Raw genomic sequence first — 18,916 nt, 5'->3', positions numbered from 1 at the left:
AGGAGCGCGTCTATAATTGGTCGCAATCTGTATTGCTCCTTGATGGTGCAACATATTCCCAAAGTGGCTACCGATCATGTTAGTGATGTATGTATGGCTATTGCCGGGACATTTGGCTATACTATACTGCCACCCACATGTCAGTTAAAACTTGTGTTGCTGGGTGTCCTTGTATATTACTAATTGGTCGCTCAATCCCTTGTGTCACAGATCTTACTGATGTATAACTAGACAGCCTATCACACCTGCCCCGTCCAGCTGTGTCGGTTACCTTGCATTGTCTCTATTGAGCCCAGAAAAAATGTTTTTATTACATTGAATTGTATTGTAACATATTGGTCCATTGGTGCATCCTTAACCAAAATCAAAATAAATTCAAAAGTGTCCCAATAATAAAGTTAAAATAGAATTGGTCTTATCTGTCCACTGGAGAGCAGCATGGGAAGAAAAGGGTAGGGATCCTGTGTCGCGGGCCCGAGACATAGTCCCTTCCTTTCTTCCTGTAAAAGAGAAACACAGGGTCAGTTGACTCCAACTACAATAGACATTCAACAGACAATCAAAATACAAATCATTAGTTATATAAACCATTCATCGTTGTCCTAGCTGGGCCTCAATACAAACTCCCTCATGGATCACCCTCCTTGGAGTATCCATTCCGTTCTTAAATGTGATCAGTGTCTTAATTGTGGATGGAAAATTGCTCTCCCTTTAATCCCCATGTAGGTGTATTGCCATCTCCTCATCAATGTTATGGCCGTTCGGATATTTAGTCCCCATCCCAATTATGTGACGTGATTCGCGTTGTCTCAATTTAAGAGTACTATTACCTCCTCTCTTATTGGGTAAAATTCTTTCAATTACATAATAGGACAGTTTGGTATAGTCTGAAAAGTGTTTTGCCTCAAAGTGTCGAGCAATGGGGTACTGTTGGTCCTTATTCGTAATTGCCCTCATGTGCTCGAGGACCCGTTTCTTAGCCATGTGTGTGGTGCTTCCTACGTAGCTCAGTTGGCAAGGGCATTCCAGCACATAGACTACGTTGGTGCTACTACAAGTGAGGAACTGTTTAATGGGAATCATACTGTTTGTACTGCTGTTCCAAAACTCCTTGCGTAAGCGGCTGTTGCCTCATGCCTTGCAGTGTCCACAGGGATAGAAGCCTTGTAGATCAATAGTATTGCTTCTTTCCATGCTAGGTAAATCACTATGTAAAAGCATGTCTTTTAAGCTACGTCCTTTCCTGTAACTTATTGAGGGATGTGTAGGTATCATCTTGCCTATAACAGGATCTCCTTTGAGGAGCTTCCAGTTCCGGGAGATCATTTTCTTGATTTTATCTGAGTGGCCGTTATATGTGAGAATCAGCCTGGTTTCTACATTCTCATCATTTATGGGTGAATTGGACTCAGGGGAGGGTTCAAGGATTGCACCTCTGTCAATCGTTTTAACCCTGTCCATCGCCATTTTGAGAACCCACATGGGATATCCTCTTTCTTTAAATCTTTGTGTCATGGTTGTTTGTTCTTTTAGGAAACCTTCCTCTGTGCTACAATTTCTCTTTGCTCGGAGCAGTTCCCCATAGGGGATGCTCCATTTGAGTGTGTTAGGGTGACTGCTAAGAGCATGTAAAAGCGTATTCCCTGCTGTAGGTTTGCGAAACAAAATAGTTGTTAATTTGTTGTTCGCAATTGTATCAAGGTACTCAACCCTCACATTGCTTGTAGTATGTGTGAGTGTTAGATTGTTGTTGTTCTGGTTCAGTCTGGTGATAAAGTTATTGGCTTCTTGTTTGCTGCCTTTCCAGATTACAAACAAGTCGTCAATATAACGTAACCAGAGTTTTACTTTAGTGAAATCATGCTGTAGGCTGGGTTCCTTCCTGATGTCCTCCTCCCATGCTCCCATAAAGAGATTGGCAAAGCTCGGCGCGAAGCTGGTCCCCATCGCCGTACCGAGGGATTGTTTATAGATTACATTGTCAAACATAAAGAAGTTGTTTTTCAGACAAAATTTGATAATTTCAAGTATCATCAGAGTGTGCTCTTTGAATCTAATGTGTCTGCGTTTGAGAAATCTTTCGCATGCTTCTGTTCCTTGTTCATGATTGATGACAGTGTAGAGGGAATTGACATCCATGGTTATCAGTAAGAAATCATCTTCCCATTTAACATCGTGTATTTTAGACAAGAAGTCTTTTGTGTCCTTGACATATGACGGGAGAGTAATTACAAACTCCCTGAGGAAATGATCCGCATACCACGATAGATTTTCCAAGACACATCCTCTGGAAGAGATAATGGGTCTACCAGGGGGATTTACCTTATTTTTATGTATTTTGGGAAGTAGGTACATCACAGGGAGGATAGGGTGATCTTTCTTCAGGTAACAGAATTCTTCCCATTCAATCAACCCCTTATCCTTCCATTCGCCCAGTTTTTCCCAAACCTGTGCAATGCTGTTGTTATAATCTGTACGATTGGATCTAGAGTAAGTGTTGGTGTCACTCAGTTGTCTCGTAGCTTCTGCTACGTACATTTCCCTAGACAAGATGACAATGTTGCCCCCCTTGTCGGCGGGTCGAATTACAATACTGTCATCTTCGGCTAGCTCTTGTATAGCCCTCCTTTGTGTAAGGGTGAGATTATGTTTAAAAGTTTGCATTTTCTTGGCCCAGTTCTGTTGCCTAAATTCCAGAAGGTTCTGGCTCACCTGCTCCTGAAAAGTGTCAATATTGTCGTGGCTCATTATCGGTAAAAAAGTGGATTTTGGTTTAAAACCGGAAATGGTAGATGCGTCGCACCTTATCTCCATCTCATTTAAAATTCGTTGAGCCTCAATATTGGCATCTCCGTCACTGATGTCGTTTTGTAATTCATGCATTGCAACCAACAGATCAATATCCCCTATAGTCAATTCCTCATCTGTTATAGAGCTCTCTTTTTGGGGCCTAGTTCTATTTCTTGTTGGTTTCAGAGTGTGCCATTTTTTAAGTTTTAGTTTTCTGCAGAATTTAAAAATATCAATTCTGTCATTCACATAATTCATGGGGATTGATGGGCAGAAAGAGAGGCCAAAGCATAGGGTTCTTTTGTCTTTGAGACTAATGGTTCTATTGGAGAGGTTCACAATAGTTAAATTTACCATGTTGTCATCCATTATGCGTTGGTCTTGGAGCGTGTCTGTTGTCTTCCCACTGGCTCCGAATCGTAGTCTTTTCTGTCTCCTCTGTAGGATCCTCTTCCTCCTCTTCCTCTTGGTCCTCTTGTTCTTCCTCTGCCCCTTCCTCTTCTCGTTGGTGTTGCATCTCTCTGATTCTCCTGATTTGTTTTCAGAGTTTGGCGGCTCCGTCTCAGGAGCCGATATTCGTCTAAAAAAGACGTTGGACGTGGAGTGGCTTCCCCTTCCGACGTTGTGCCTTCAGATGTAGGTGTCGTATCTGAGCCTTCAGTGTTTGTGTCGCTTGAATAGATGGTCTCGTCTTCATTGTTATTAACTGGTATTGAGGTTGTCGGTGTGTTCTTTTTTGCGTCCTTCTCATAAAGATGGTCGTATTTTCTGCTGTGAGTAAGGATTCTACCTGACTCATAATCGCCACAGTCTCTGTGGAGTTTCCTTTGTTTTCTAGCTTTTATATCCTCTTCCACCAGTTTTAATCTCTTTTTCATTTCTTCCAGAAATTTACAGATTAGTTCTTGTTCGGGGTTAGACTCTAGTTCCTCTTTGATGCGTCTAATCTCTGTTTTGATACTGTCTCTATCTGTCCAGGCGTACTTCACCAATATCTTCAACATATTGGTCGAGCTGTTTGAAGAGTTCGCCGACCATTCTTCCAACATTTGGGGATTTAGAGAATCATAAGAGGGAGTGATGTAAATCCTTAGTCCGCGAGGGACCATGCCCTTGTCTATGTAGTCCTGTAATGATGTCGCTTCCCACCACTTCGCTGTTTCTTGTTTATGAAGTTTTTCATATTTCCTTAGTGTCTCCATAATGGTTGGTTCATTCCTCGTGGTGGTGAGAGCTGGGTTATGACCTTTCCCAGGTGCTCTCGCAAACAGCGTTTGTGCTGCTGCTCTGCGTTCATCATCCTCTTCCATTCCAAAGGAACTGATGCTCTCCAGTGGACCAGCTCCTGGTTATGGTGTGTGTCGATCCGAGACCCCCCTGTAAAAATACAGGGTTCCCCTTGCCACAATCTGTTGTATGTAGGTGTCGCTCTGTCTTTACAAGGAAATCCTTGTTCATACAGCAGAGAAATAAGCGTGAGTCCTTCGTATTATAGACCTCTCCTTGTCAAATTATATTAACTTGTGTTGTGGTTGAAAAACACTTCCGCAAAATCATTGCCAAGTATAACTCGGCTTGGACATAGAACAGTGGTTGATTTGTCCACCCTTCGTGAATGTGGTCCGTACTAGCACTGTGAGGTCAATCATTGCACCTACAGGTATGACGGAAAGCAGCATTCGAGAAAAACTGATCATACACCTTGCGTGCGCCTGGACCTACTGAACACCCGTTCTCTCTCGGTGATCGACCAGTTTGCCAGCGTGATGTCTGTTTTCGGTTGTTGTCACAATACGGAAGTGCAGTCTTGTTGTAAAACCAAACTAACAGGAGGTTCGCTCATACGGGACTCAAGACACTCGCTACATTGATTACCTCGCATTAATAGTACAAATTCCTCCCGCCTCCGACCCGTTGAACTTACCTCACGGTGTATCCCGTTCCAGGGATAGCGTGAAGTCGGGTCCTTCGCGGGGTATGCAGGAATGCGTTGGTATCTCGATTGTGGCCGGCCGTCGCTCTCCCATTCAAAATCCAATGAAGATGCACTCCTGTCGGAAAGCGTAGCCCTCCGAGGGGTGGCACAGCGCCGGTGGAGTAACCCGGTAATTATATCCTAGCAAAACAGAGTTCCAACTGTGCTCTCAGGTCAAGGAAAAAGACACCACACCGTCCAAGTTGCTTCAAGGGGGTTTATTGCTTCATAAACCCAACGTGACGCGTTTCACCCTCAACGGGCTTGCTCACACACCGTTATGCTACCGGACCATCGTATACATACATTATTCGTACAACCATGGACATGGAAAGAGGACTATTGCAAAGGTTTTACAGCGCCATTTTGGAACAGTGAATTTTTAACAAATAGCAGTACTTTATGGGCGCCATTACACAACGGTAAAAGCAACTCGTATACTGTAGCAAAGCATACTTTGCAATTTGCTTGTTTTTAAATGGAAAATCCGTAACTCGCTCCTAGTGAGCTTGGTTCTGGGACATAGTTAACCAGCTTATACAGACATGTTTAATAAACATCGGATATACATTAACAGAACCCTCTAGAGTGATTTTGTGCCGTGTGATTGAGCTGGGGGTCGCATAACTATTTGCTTAATTACTCCCTATGTTTAAATAGCGTTCCGCATTACAATGTCGTGACTCACTTCTAGTGAGCTTGGTTCTAGGGCATAGTTAACTGGCTTATACAGACATGTTGAACAAACATTGGATGAACATTAGTGGTACCCCCGGGACTGAATTTGCGCCGTGTGATTTGTATTTTGATTGTCTGTTGAATGTCTATTGTAGTTGGAGTCAACTGACCCTGTGTTTCTCTTTTACAGGAAGAAAGGAAGGGACTATGTCTCGGGCCCGCGACACAGGATCCCTACCCTTTTCTTCCCATGCTGCTCTCCAGTGGACAGATAAGACCAATTCTATTTTAACTTTATTATTGGGACACTTTTGAATTTATTTTGATTTTGGTTAAGGATGCACCAATGGACCAATATGTTACAATACAATTCAATGTAATAAAAAAAAATTTTCTGGGCTCAATAGAGACAATGCAAGGTAGCCGACACAGCTGGACGGGGCAGGTGTGATAGGCTGTCTAGTTATACATCAGTAAGATCTGTGACACAAGGGATTGAGCGACCAATTAGTAATATACAAGGACACCCAGCAACACAAGTTTTAACTGACATGTGGGTGGCAGTATAGTATAGCCAAATGTCCCGGCAATAGCCATACATACATCACTAACATGATCGGTAGCCACCATCAAGGAGCTATACAGATTGCGACCAATTATAGACGCGCTCCTAATATGGCATACGACATTACAATGCGTGATGCTACCCAAACACAGAGAGCAATTGTGAAAATTAACCACACGGCGCAAATTCAGTCCCGGGGGTACCACTAATTTTCATCCAATGTTTGTTCAACATGTCTGTATAAGCCAGTTAACTATGCCCTAGAACCAAGCTCACTAGAAGTGAGTCACGACATTGTAATGCGGAACGCTATTTAAACATAGGGAGTAATTAAGCAAATAGTTATGCGACCCCCAGCTCAATCACACGGCACAAAATCACTCTAGAGGGTTCTGTTAATGTATATCCGATGTTTATTAAACATGTCTGTATAAGCTGGTTAACTATGTCCCAGAACCAAGCTCACTAGGAGCGAGTTACGGATTTTCCATTTAAAAACAAGCAAATTGCAAAGTATGCTTTGCTACAGTATACGAGTTGCTTTTACCGTTGTGTAATGGCGCCCATAAAGTATTGCTATTTGTTAATAATTCACTGTTCCAAAATGGCGCTGTAAAACCTTTGCAATAGTCCTCTTTCCATGTCCATGGTTGTACGAATAATGTATGTATACGATGGTCCGGTAGCATAACGGTGTGTGAGCAAGCCCGTTGAGGGTGAAACGCGTCACGTTGGGTTTATGAAGCAATAAACCCCCTTGAAGCAACTTGGACGGTGTGGTGTCTTTTTCCTTGACCTGAGAGCACAGTTGGAACTCCGTTTTGCTAGGATATAATTACCGGGTTACTCCACCGGCGCTGTGCCACCCCTCGGAGGGCTACGCTTTCCGACAGGAGTGCATCTTCATTGGATATATATATATATATGTATATATATATATGACTGAATTGCTGCCTTCCAACTTCCCCACGGGCGATGAAAAGAACCAGCACGAACTCCTCTTAGTTGGGATGACAGGATGTTTATTGCTCACTCAATATGTCATCATATATATATATATATATATTATCTACTGGCATACGCCAGTAGGTGGTTATTATTACGATCTTGTTTCTATTCATTTAGTGTTTTTTCTTTTCTCAATATCTTTAGCGCCGGTTGACGAATCTCCACGAAAATTTCAAAACTTATGGCCCGCTCCAGTCAGCTCCTATCTTGGAGGTTTTGGGGTGATTCGTCAAGCGGGGGCCGAGAAATAAGGGGGGTCCCAAAACGTGTTTTCCCCATGTTAATTTCCCTAGGAAAAATTGGAACAAGCTACAGCCCGAACTGCTGAACAGAATTACACCAAATTTGGCAAAAAGGTAGGTCTTGGTTCAGAAAGAGCCCTTTTTTTAAATGGTGTAAATCCGTTCAGTAGTTTCTGAGAAGTTAGCAAAAGAAAGAATATCTATATCTGAGCACCGAGGAGGATTCACGAACCCTCCCGGGCACAAGCTTCACTCTGATTGGCTGCCAACACTCTGATCCAGAATGTGTTGGCAGCCATCCTGTGACGCGGTAGAACCAAGTCACAAGTAAAGAGTTTTAAAAAAGGTGAAAAACAAGAAACATTGTTTGTCCCATGAAATTAACTTTATGGGCAAATTCTAAGGCAGCGCCCACTTGGTGAGAACGAGACTACCAGTCCCATGATGCAAGTGCTGCTCACCTGAGCAGATGTAACGAAATAAAAGAGGGAATAAGCTGGTGTGCTGTTGTCTGCCTTTCTTTGCCAAGAACTGTGGAGAAGAAGGTAGATTCCCGAAATGCGTCGGCAGAGTATGGGGAAATGCTTCTGGGGAGCAGCTTTGCGTTCTGGCTCCCACCTCCAGTCAGTGTGTCCCAACAAAGTGGCAAACTTCTACTTTCAGATTTTTGTGGCCAAGCCCAGGCCAGGGGACAGCACCATCGCAAGACCCGGGCGGGTCCGCTGCAGTGGACTTGCACATTTGTTTAGCGGAGCTGGAGGGGCCATTTATTTGCAAGGCTTCCCCGTTGGAACATTGTTTGTCCCATGAAATTAACTTTATTGGCAAATTCAAAGGCAGCGCCCACTTGGTAAGAAAGAGACTACCAGTCCCATGATGCAAATGCTGCTCACCTGAGCAGATGTAACGAAATAAAAGAGGGAATAAGCTGCTATGCTGTTGTCTGCCTTTCTTTGCCAAGAACTGTCCATAAGAAGGGAGATTCCCGAAACGCATTGGCAGAGTATGGGGAAATGCTTCTGGGGAGCAGCTTTGCGTTCTGGCTCCCACCTCCAGTGAGTGCGTCCCAACAAAGTGCAAACTTCTACTTTCAGATTTTTGTGCCCAAGCCACGGGACAGCACCATCGCAAGACCGGGGCGGGTCCGCCGCAGTGCACTTGCACAGTTGTTTAGCGGAGCTGAAGGGGACATTTATTTGCAAGGCATCCCCGTTGGAACAATGTTTGTCCCATGTAAATAACTTTATTGGCAAATTCAAAGGCAGCGCCCACTTGGTGAGAAAGAGACTACCAGTCCCATGATGCAAATGCTGCTCACCTGAGCAGATGTAACGAAATAAAAGAGGGAATAAGCTGGTATGCTGTTGTCTGCCTTTCTTTGCCAAGAACTGTCCAGAAGAAGGGAGATTCCCGAAATGCGTCGGCAGAGTATGGGGAAATGCTTCTGGGGAGCAGCTTTGCATCTGCCTCCCACCTCCAGTGAGTGCGCCCCAACGAAGCGGCAAAGTTCTCTCTCTCTCTCTCTCTCTCTCTATATATATATATTGTGATCCAAAGTGCCATGAAGCAGCAGGAGGGCACTCGACGGTACTCAGCTCACCAGCTTTAAAGATGCAGCCCGTTTTTCTCCTCCACCTTGCAAGTTATGTGCCGACGCGTTTCAGGGACTTTCACCCCCTTCCTCTTGGGCTGCAATAACCAACATCTGAGGCTCACATTTGGTTTTTAACTTCCGGTTTTATTGATTAGTATCACTGCCCCCAGTGGGCGTTGGCTTAGTGCAAACATTTGTTCAGATGCATGATGGGACACGGAGTCCCAATGTGAGCAATGTATCACTTCAGGTAAGTTCAGATGTCGCTATTGAATTAAAAAATCCTTGTTTCCTATAGTAGGTAGTGGTGAACAAAAACAGGCCTCATTTGCATAGAGAGCGCCGCGCTGGTAATGTCCCGACAGTTTCAAGGACTACAGCCTCACCTCGCTGGTTCTCCATTTCGCTCCCAGCAGGTGATGTTGCTCCTCCCCACGGCCAGGCTGCCGTGAATAATGTTTGTGATCCAAAGTGCCATGAAGCAGCAGGAGGGCACTCGACGGTACTCAGCTCACCAGCTTTAAAGATGCAGCCCGTTTTTCTCCTCCACCTTGCAAGTTATGTGCCGACGCATTTCAGGGACTTTCACCCCCTTCCTCTTGGGCTGCAATAACCAACATCTGAGGCTCACATTTGGTTTTTAACTTCCGGTTTTATTGATTAGTATCACTGCCCCCAGTGGGCGTTGGCTTAGTGCAAACATTTGTTCAGATGCATGATGGGACACGGAGTCCCAATGTGAGCAATGTATCACTTCAGGTAAGTTCAGATGTCGCTATTGAATTAGGGGGTGCCTGGCCGTGGGGAGGAGCAACATCACCTGCTGGGAGCGAAATGGAGAACCAGCGAGGTGAGGCTGTAGTCCTTGAAACTGTCGGGACATTACCAGCGCGGCGCTCTCTATGCAAATGAGGCCTGTTTTTGTTCACCACTACCTACTATAGGAAACAAGGATTTTTTAATTCAATAGCGACATCTGAACTTACCTGAAGTGAGTACCGTCGAGTGCCCTCCTGCTGCTTCATGGCACTTTGGATCACACATATATATATATATATATATATATATATATATATATATATATATATATATATATATATTTTTTTTTTTTTTACTATACTACACAAAGTGCATGACGGTGGGGTAACCGAGAAGCCTTGTATGGCCACCAGTGATGAATTCACTATACAATATTATGTATCGCTATGCTTTTAAAAGTATCGATATTTAATTTGTTACACAAAAAATGCATGCAGTATCAACCACAGGACATTTCTAAATTCAAACACATTGATTGCAGACAATCTCACAATGCACAAGACAACGTCTCCTTCTTGACAGAAACATACTCTCATGCCTCCTTCAGGACAAGATAACTCTTGTACCCAAAAGAACATACACAGGAAAAGCAGAAATCAACAAAAAAAAGTTGCGATTGTCTCAAACCACACAAAGTTGAAAGATGGGGGTGGTGGGCAGCACAGGTGGACGGGAAAGGAGAAGGCTACTCAGAGGATGAGGAGGTGGCAGGTGCAGTGGACACATCTTGTATATATGGGAAGGGGAAGTAAACATAGTTCGGGAAAGGGGCGTTTAAGGCAGGAGGAAGGGCACCTCACCCATCGGATGCACGGAGGTGCTCTCAGTGACCTCTATGATGACGGAAGGAAGGTTAGAGTGGAGGGGCAGAACGAGGGGGTTGATCATGTGGTAGAGAGGGGAGCAGACAGGACTGGGAGATGCAGGGAAGGCTGCAAGGAGTTTGCGGTCTTAAGGTTGGAATCAGTATTGGATGGGAAGCGACAGCTAGAGGATGAAAAGTGATGCTGAGGACAAGGCTCAAGGTGTGAGATATAAGCAGAATTAAAGTAGATAGATTGGTGTTCCACACTACAGAAAATAGCAAATTAGGAGACGTCTGTGCTGCAGGGTAGAGAGGCAGAGCTCATAGAAAGACAGCACAAGCAGAGAGTGCCAGAGGGATGTAGGAGATGACAGCAGTAGAAGAATATTTTGGCATCTTATGGCAGGTGAGGAGGGAGGTGCTAAGGGGGACAGCACACAAGCGGTAGGCAGGAGGTGCAATGGACCGGTGAAGAGTGAACATGAAGCAATGCAGAGGTAGGTGAGGAGGTGAGGAGGGGACCAATACATGGGTCGCCAATGGCTTGGAGACATAGCCTAAAACTGCAATGGGCAATACAGTCAGAAAAGGATGCAAGGGCTACAAAGGAAGGACCACAAAGGAGGTGTGTGGCATCATGCTACCAGGAGCTGTGGTTCTAACCTGGACTGTGCCATCTCTGTGACGTCATTCGTTCTGGCTTCAAATGTAATTCCAGCCGTATTTAATGTTGAAGATGACACTTACGATGCAGTTGGCCTGTGGCTGAGGTGCTGTGAATAAGGAGAAGACTTGAACCCATCTTATATTGTCAGTATCATCTTTTGGTGACAGGTTGGGGAACGATGCAGCACCTCAACAATGCAGTCGAGGATCAAGTTTGAAGCCGAGAAGGTGCACCTGAGGAAAGCCAGTGCCATTTTACAACATAATTGTGATTGCGAAGAGGAGGAAAAAATTATGTAAAAAGATGTAAATAGTTTGTTATAGAATAGATAGTTTACAATCATAGATAAATAAATGATTATGAAGGGTTGGATCCCTGTTTTAGATTCTAATAAATTAGTTGTATTGAAAAGTTTAAACATAAGGGCGGATTGTGTATACACAGGCCTTTTACAATAGGTTGGCACTTATTTTCAGCACTATCAAACTACTATGTAAATTAAGAATATATGAAGCAGTTTCTTGTACCTGTGAAATGAAATGATGGTGATGATGGAGATTCCGAATGTAAAGAAGTCCCGACACGTCAACCTGAACGTCATGAATGGGCTGGGTAGATGAACAGCCGCGGCACGTGCAGGTAAGAGTGGTGGGGCCGGGTGGGGGGGAGACGACAGACGACCAAGAGGGAAAATTAAATAAATAATTCATTTTCCCTCGTCGTCTGTTTAAATCCCCCCTCCTTCCCCCCCACCTGGCCCCGCCGCTCTTACCTGCACGGGCTGTGGCTGTAGGTGAAATATAGAAATAGTCATATATGATCTCCTATATTAAATTATGAGAACTCTCAGGAGTAGATTGTGGGGTTAATAATACTCCCACTATGTATTGTACTCGCCCTAGAGCACTGATGATCTGGTGTATGGTTCAGATTATTGGATTTTGGAGAAGGAATGAACTGTAGTGTTGTTAATTTTATTACCAAAGTGTGTTTTCTATGCAAAATGAATAAAGAACATATATACATACATAAATATACATATATTTGTATGCCAGAGAAATTTGAATTTCAATGGACATGCTTCATGGTTGGGTTCTGAGGATGTAGACCCACTGAAACCCCTACCATCACTGAATACCTACACCAGCGAGCAGAGATGAATGTGCTGCTGGTGGTAGGACCATATCTTGCTCCCAGATGGGATGTCTCGGGTCAAGGGACAGCACTATGTAACCTAGGTGTTAAGGAGAAGAGGGAACACCACAAATGTGAGGGATGGACACGAGTGAGACTGGTACGTAAATGGAGAGAGCCAATGACACATTGCCGGGCGAAGCCTCTAAGCCCTAATTGATCTCAAGTATGAGGCTGCCCAGTTGACCCAGATGTGACCTTACCACCAGGAGGTCAGTATGTAATTTCATGCAGTTAGCAGCCTAGTGACCCGGTTCAATGAGTTCCACTGACTTGTTGTCTGTAGTTTCCAGCCCAAGCATGTTACCTGTGTTTACCTTGAATCCTGACAGTAAAGTATGATATTGGTCTATGGATGACCCCACAGATAGTTAATGCCACTAACAATGTAGTCGTAAAGCCAATATATCATATAATGTTGACATCATAATACGCATCTGCCTGAAGAACGGTGACAGGCACCCCTAAGTGGAACTCAGGTTTCTTTCTTTGACTTGTCGACCCAAGGAATGGCGGCAGGCACACTTGACAAGTTGGTTCTCTGCTTCTGTGGTGTTTCTGGCCCTTCAGTTGACTAGAGATAGAAATGCAGAATGTCACACCTCCGCCACTCTTGCTGAGTCACCCAGCAGAGTCAAGCATCAAATGGGGAAAATGGAAGGAAGTTGTCCTGGACTATGTCTGGGTTTGTGTGGCAAACTTAGGAATGGTAAAGACGCTGGAGATCTTGTTGTATCGCCTTGGTGTAGAGGGATAGAGGATCTGCAAGAATTAGAAGCTGAGACAGCCAGAAAATTGAATGAATATGACATTTGAATAAGGAAACCTTATATTCATTACTTATCATGTGCCTGTACCATCTTAGACAAATACCACTTTGGGTGCAGGACACAAGCCCAAGAGGAAACAGTAGAAGAGTTTGCCACAGCCCGAAGGAAGCTGGTGGCACAGGCAAGTTTGGAGCATCAGCAGATCAGATGAGGGATCGTTCCTTTTATATTCTAGGAGTGATAAAGTCTGGAGAAGCTTTAGTTAAAGGACGAGCCACCTCTGAGGGAAGTCTTGATGCCAACTGAGAAAGTCGAGCACAAGATGTTGTATGTGGATAAGGTAAGGTGACCACATAAGACTACCTTCTGAATTGTTTAGGCGAAGAAAACTGGATGCCAAACTCGTACCAGGGTTGGATGAAGTGGGACAAGGGATGGCTCGAGGTGTCTCCAAATGAAGACTGGAGAGGAATAGAGTAGAAGCATCAAAAGAAAAGAAAGTTTGAGTTTCTCAAGAGATAACATACCAAAGAACAAAGTGTAGCTGTTGAAGATTGGGTAAGGATAGGGGCATCGGTAGGTATTTGAACGGGTCAAAGTATACCAAGTCGAAGAGAGTGGTGAAACCTTTCTTAAATTATGTAAAACAGATGATGGGAGAGTGAAACTTGAATTGCATCACGGTGTATCCTTATGATTGAAGAAGACTGGAGAGGCAATCGGAGGAAGAGGTTAAATCTGACAAGTTGGTATCCCTGGGAACAGATTGTATGTGGCTATGTGTATAAGAACTAATGATGGTTGATCCACCAACCGTCTTCGGCAGAGGCACAGTCGGTAAAGGCAAGCATTGGCCAAGAAGATTGTCGCTGAAGCAGGTATGAATTAGAGAGTCCTTCTTGTGAGGAGTTGTAGGAGGCCTTAGAGATGACCAAATGTGGTCACCTGCTCTACACCAGGAGTCTGGTCCGCATTTGGGTATGTCATTGGATGGGCAGAAAAAGTGTCCCTTGTGGAGTTTTCTGTGTCCAGCTCACTTTGTAAAACTTTGAGGATACTTTTTCACACTCGGGTCATTCTTGGACCAGATGATTTACTAGAGGTGTAATATCTTAGGTGAGACGAGAAGGTGAGTGTGCCAGGGCTTTTTATCAGGATTTCAAGAATTTAGTGGAAGAGCTGAGTTCCTTAGCACCAAGAAGACAGAAAGATCACTTTCCTGGCATACATTTGAACTCAGGGAGAATTTGTCTTTTCTTGCCTTATAATTTACTCAACCTTGCTGCAAACTTTGGCCCTCTCCTGTCACAGTATGCCAGTGGCCTTCCATATAAGTACTGCTACAAACCATAGATATAAATGGTATTGTAGACTGACGCATAGGGCAGCACGTTGGGCCCTCTGCACCGTTTTTGGCCAGCTGGTGCTCGAGGCCCTCACAACACTCTTTACTGTTGCTCCCATCATCTTTACCCTGTAATTAGGCAACCTGTGTCAGCCGCCTACAAAAAGTCTGCCCTGTCCTCATCACCGTGGCTCAAACTTAACTGTCTTCAATTCAAATTTCTCCACTCCCTAAAGTAATTCCAGACTCCATGCCACCTTGTCCTGGCCGCGACACAGCTCAATTAGGCTCCATTATGTGGCACATTCTGTAGTAGTTTTACTTCATTATTTCAATATTTTTAACCTTGATAACAGACAGTGTCTGGGCATTTTTTGCACTTCATTAGTACCAGTTTATCACCCAAATATAGCATCTAGCATCAGAAAGGTGCCTTCCACTGCGCTGCAACACGTGTCACTGTATTTGTAGTAACTGTTGAGCCGTTTGAGTTAGGAACAATTTTTTTTTGTTTTTTGTTGTTGTTAAAATCAGCAGATTCTGTGGCACATGGTGGATTGTGTGGCATATGCGACAAACCTATACTTATGTGAAAATGGCCGCACAATTGCATAATTCCTGTGGCCTTGCTTATATGACGCAAATCTAGGTGGGGCGCAACAGACCCCTGAACAGCGGGGGCAGAGGGAATAAAGGGGGGGTGAGCCTTGACTGTTCTGTTTATGTACAGTTCTGTGAATGCCAGTGTAAAAAGGCTTCTTGGTGTTCCACCAAGGCCGCTATGATTTAGGCTTCGAATTCCCGATTTTAGTAACGTCCCTAGCGCGATATGGAGGCGCCTTTCTCTTTATTTAGTGGGACTGCGCGTAGCTGCGGCAGATTTATGGCGGACGACACGTTTACAGCAATATGTTACGGCCTGCTTCTTATCCACGACGCGGCTTTTTATGTCGCCACCTTCTTTGGGCATGCATCGCCTTCTGTGTGTTTAGCATCTAACAAAAAACATCTGGAAATTATGGGCGAACAGCTGACACTTAATGGCTTCCGAGAAAAAACAGGCAAGTCGAGCAGCCTTGTTCCATTAAAGTACAGAATGTTACCATGAAATTCCAAAGTTCTTATCCGGAGAAAACAAATGCATTTTTTATTTCATGCAAGCTGCTGTTAGGCTGGGGCTCACAGGAGGGGCTCATCCACCCGTGGAGAGTTTATTATCAACCCCAGGACGGTGGAGTGGGGTCAGAGGGACACTGGTCCCAAACTACTAACCCACAACGTCTGGACCACAGAAAGTCAGGGCCCTTTGCTAATTTGATTGCATAACTGCATATCACAGAGATTAATTATTTAAAGTTCAGGAAGAAACTATTTTCAGATTCACAGATATGAGAATTAAATGACAGGGGCTGTCAGACAAGGCTCTATGGCCATATTAGCACCATGCTGAGATTGGCTCAGCCAATCAGAAGGCTGGTACTAACATTCTAGAGTTAGTGAGAGTGTCAAGCAGCAGCATAGGGCATACATGGAGAGTTGCAGGGCCGTTTATCCCACTGTGCATTTGCCGGGGCGGGGCCAAGCTACTGCAGGGTGTTTAGGTCTCGCCTGACCCAGCGCATGCACTGGTCTGGCGAGACTTTTAGTGAGGGCTTAAAAAAATGCTACCATGGCGGGCCTAGAGCTTGAGTGCATGTGCGCGGGCGCGCGCTGCGCTTGAGCGCTATCGCGATCACTTTCACTTTCGGGGCCGCACGGCCGCTTTGATGTTCTCCGTGAGCCAATGCTTGTTTTTTAAAGTCCCTGGGGCAATGTTGGCTTCTCTGTCGCTTTCTCCAGCTCCCTGGGGTTAGTTACAGCAGAGTAAGGGCTGTAAGAGGTTTTGCCATTTGTCCACCTGCCCTAGTTTAAGTGGCCGAATAAGTGGCAAGTTTTCTTTGTCTTTTACCTGGAGGTAAAGCACGATTATAACTGCAAAATGATCCCCTCATCATGGGAGAAAACTTCTATTATGAGGGAGTCATGTCATTGATTTTTTTTTATTTTCAAAAACAAAATCCCGCTTTGGGTTTTTGTTTGAGAAAATAAAATAACACATTTGAAAGACTGACCGCCGGCTTTGTCATGTTGACGGTTTCCGTCCGTAAAACTTTCAAAGTATGTGAGGGAGATTCCAGGAAATGCAAGAGATTTCTGTTGGGAGGACAGACACCTCTAAGTTTGGCGGATAGGTACAACCTCGGGGCAATGGAGTACTTTACTACGCTGTCCTGACAGAGTAATTTCCCATTCGCCAAATGTGTAAATCAGTCTCTAAAAAAGGTAAGTTCCCTTTATGTGACAGCCACATTAATATTGCATATCGTGATGGTCATGTCATTTTCTGAGGACGCCTCTTGGAGCTGGAGCGCTGGGTATACTCAGGTTTCGGAAGGAATGGGAGGAGGAGGTGGGCCTCATCCCATTCCTTCCAGGATTTCAGAAGGTAATGTTCTAATTACTGACCAATAATCTTCATTACACCTATGACCACCTTCCTTGTCCAGTCACTTACACCATCAGTTCTGCCTCGACTGGGGTGACCTTCGACCAGCTTGCTTCGTTTGGTAGTTATAGGAAGGGTGATAGGTAGGCATGAAGGACTTCTTTGTAAGACCGCCCAGAGGAAGGAGCAAAAGGGAACTGCAAGGAGGGTGACAAGCAGAATTTCAAGGCTCACTTAAGTAACTAATTGGATGGGAAAGATGGCTCCAGGAACAACAAAGATCATCAGTAAGTAATCAGAACATTTCTTCTCCCACCAAACCTCCATCTTCAGCATCTTCATCTTCCACTGCCTTTGGGACCCAAAAAGAATCGAAAAGCAGTTGATAACACTATGATGATTAGAGCCGGGGAGACTTTGTGGCAGGGCATTGTAAAGAGGCAGTCGTTGAAGTGCCGGTGAGGGGCCTCGGATGCTCACCAATGAGAGTAAGATACTACAACAGGCATGTCAACTATCATCTTCAAGGATGGCCAATCCCTTCGGGAATAAAGGGGAAGCACCTAGGAGGCAGCTTGTGTGCCAAGCCTCTTTTTTGGAAGAGCATCTATTTTCGGTTCCCAATAACATTACAGAAGCATTACACAGCAGCATTCTTCCTACACTGCCATTTGTGTGTTGCTGAACTGGAAGTAGTAGGACCTTGTGTAGAAGGGATTTAAGTCATTGAGGGCCCTACAAGAGAATCACCAGTAGCAAAAGAACAATTGTGCTAACAGCTTGCATTGATAAAGAGGATAAGGTGATAAAGAAACTTGTTAGGTTAAAACTGTATTTGTGAACTTTTAAGAGATTATCCTAGGTTGAACCATGGCATAGTTGAACTCAAATTACATAACAAAGGGTATGGTCACCGAGGCCAGTTAACGAGGCATGTGGGTGGTTGCACAAAAGTGACCTCTACCTCAGTAACTTATTTCCTACCCTTAAACGCAGTCCGGTAGGGCATACGCACAACATGGACACACTTTCCACACTCTACACTGTGTAGTATGCTGCCCATGTAGGCGAGCATTTCAGCCAACCACAAAGGGGCAAAAAGAGCTATATACCTCTTACGCTACAATCCAGTACAATCAATCAATCAATCAATCAGGTGTTTGTTAAGCGTGACTACTCACCCGTAAGGGTCTCAAGGCACTGGGGGGTGGAGGGGGTCGCAGGTTCCAGTCCATCAAGGAGGGGGTCTGCTGAAGAGCCAGGTTTTTAGGTTTCTTGCGAAGATGGGGTGCGATGTTGTCTGTCTGAGGTGGAGTGGAAGGTCGTTCCAGGCTCTGGCCGTGCGGAAGGAGAAGGAGCGGCCTCCCAATCTGGTCTTTCTGGTGCAGGGTACCATGGCGTAGGAGAGCTGCGCGGATCGTAGGGTCCTTTGGGGTGCGTGGAATTTGAGTTGGCTGTTCAGATATGCTGGTCCGGTGTCATAGAGGGCCTTCTGAGTGTGGGTTAGCATCTTGAAGGTGACTCTAGCTTCGATGGGGAGCCAGTGGAGTGTGAGCAGGTGCTGGGAGATGTGACAGTGTCTTGGCATGTTGAGGAATAGTCTTGCGGCGGCGTTTTGGATGTTCTGTAGCTTGCGGGTGAGGTTTTGGTTTATTCCAGCATAGAGTGCGTTGCCGTAGTCGAGCCTGCTGGTGACCAGGGTGTGAGTGACGGTCTTTCTGTGTTCGAGGGGGATCCATTTGAAGGTCTTACGTAGGGGGCGAAGGGTCTGGAAGAAGGAGGACGAGACAGAGTTGATCTGGTGGTCCATTTTGAGCTCTGAGTCCAGGATGATTCCCGGGTTGCGTGCGTGGTCCGTGAGAGTGGGCGGGCTTCCGAGGACAGGGGGCCACCAGGTGTCGTTCTAGGCGTCGGGGTTCGGGTCCATGATGAGTACTTCCGTTTTGTTGTAGGCAGCTGTTTTTCATCCATTTGGCGAC

This window comes from Triturus cristatus, chromosome 1_2 (genome assembly GCF_964204655.1).
Source record: "Triturus cristatus chromosome 1_2, aTriCri1.1, whole genome shotgun sequence".
Taxonomy (NCBI): domain Eukaryota; kingdom Metazoa; phylum Chordata; class Amphibia; order Caudata; family Salamandridae; genus Triturus; species Triturus cristatus.
Note: the sequence above shows the minus strand (reverse complement) of the source record.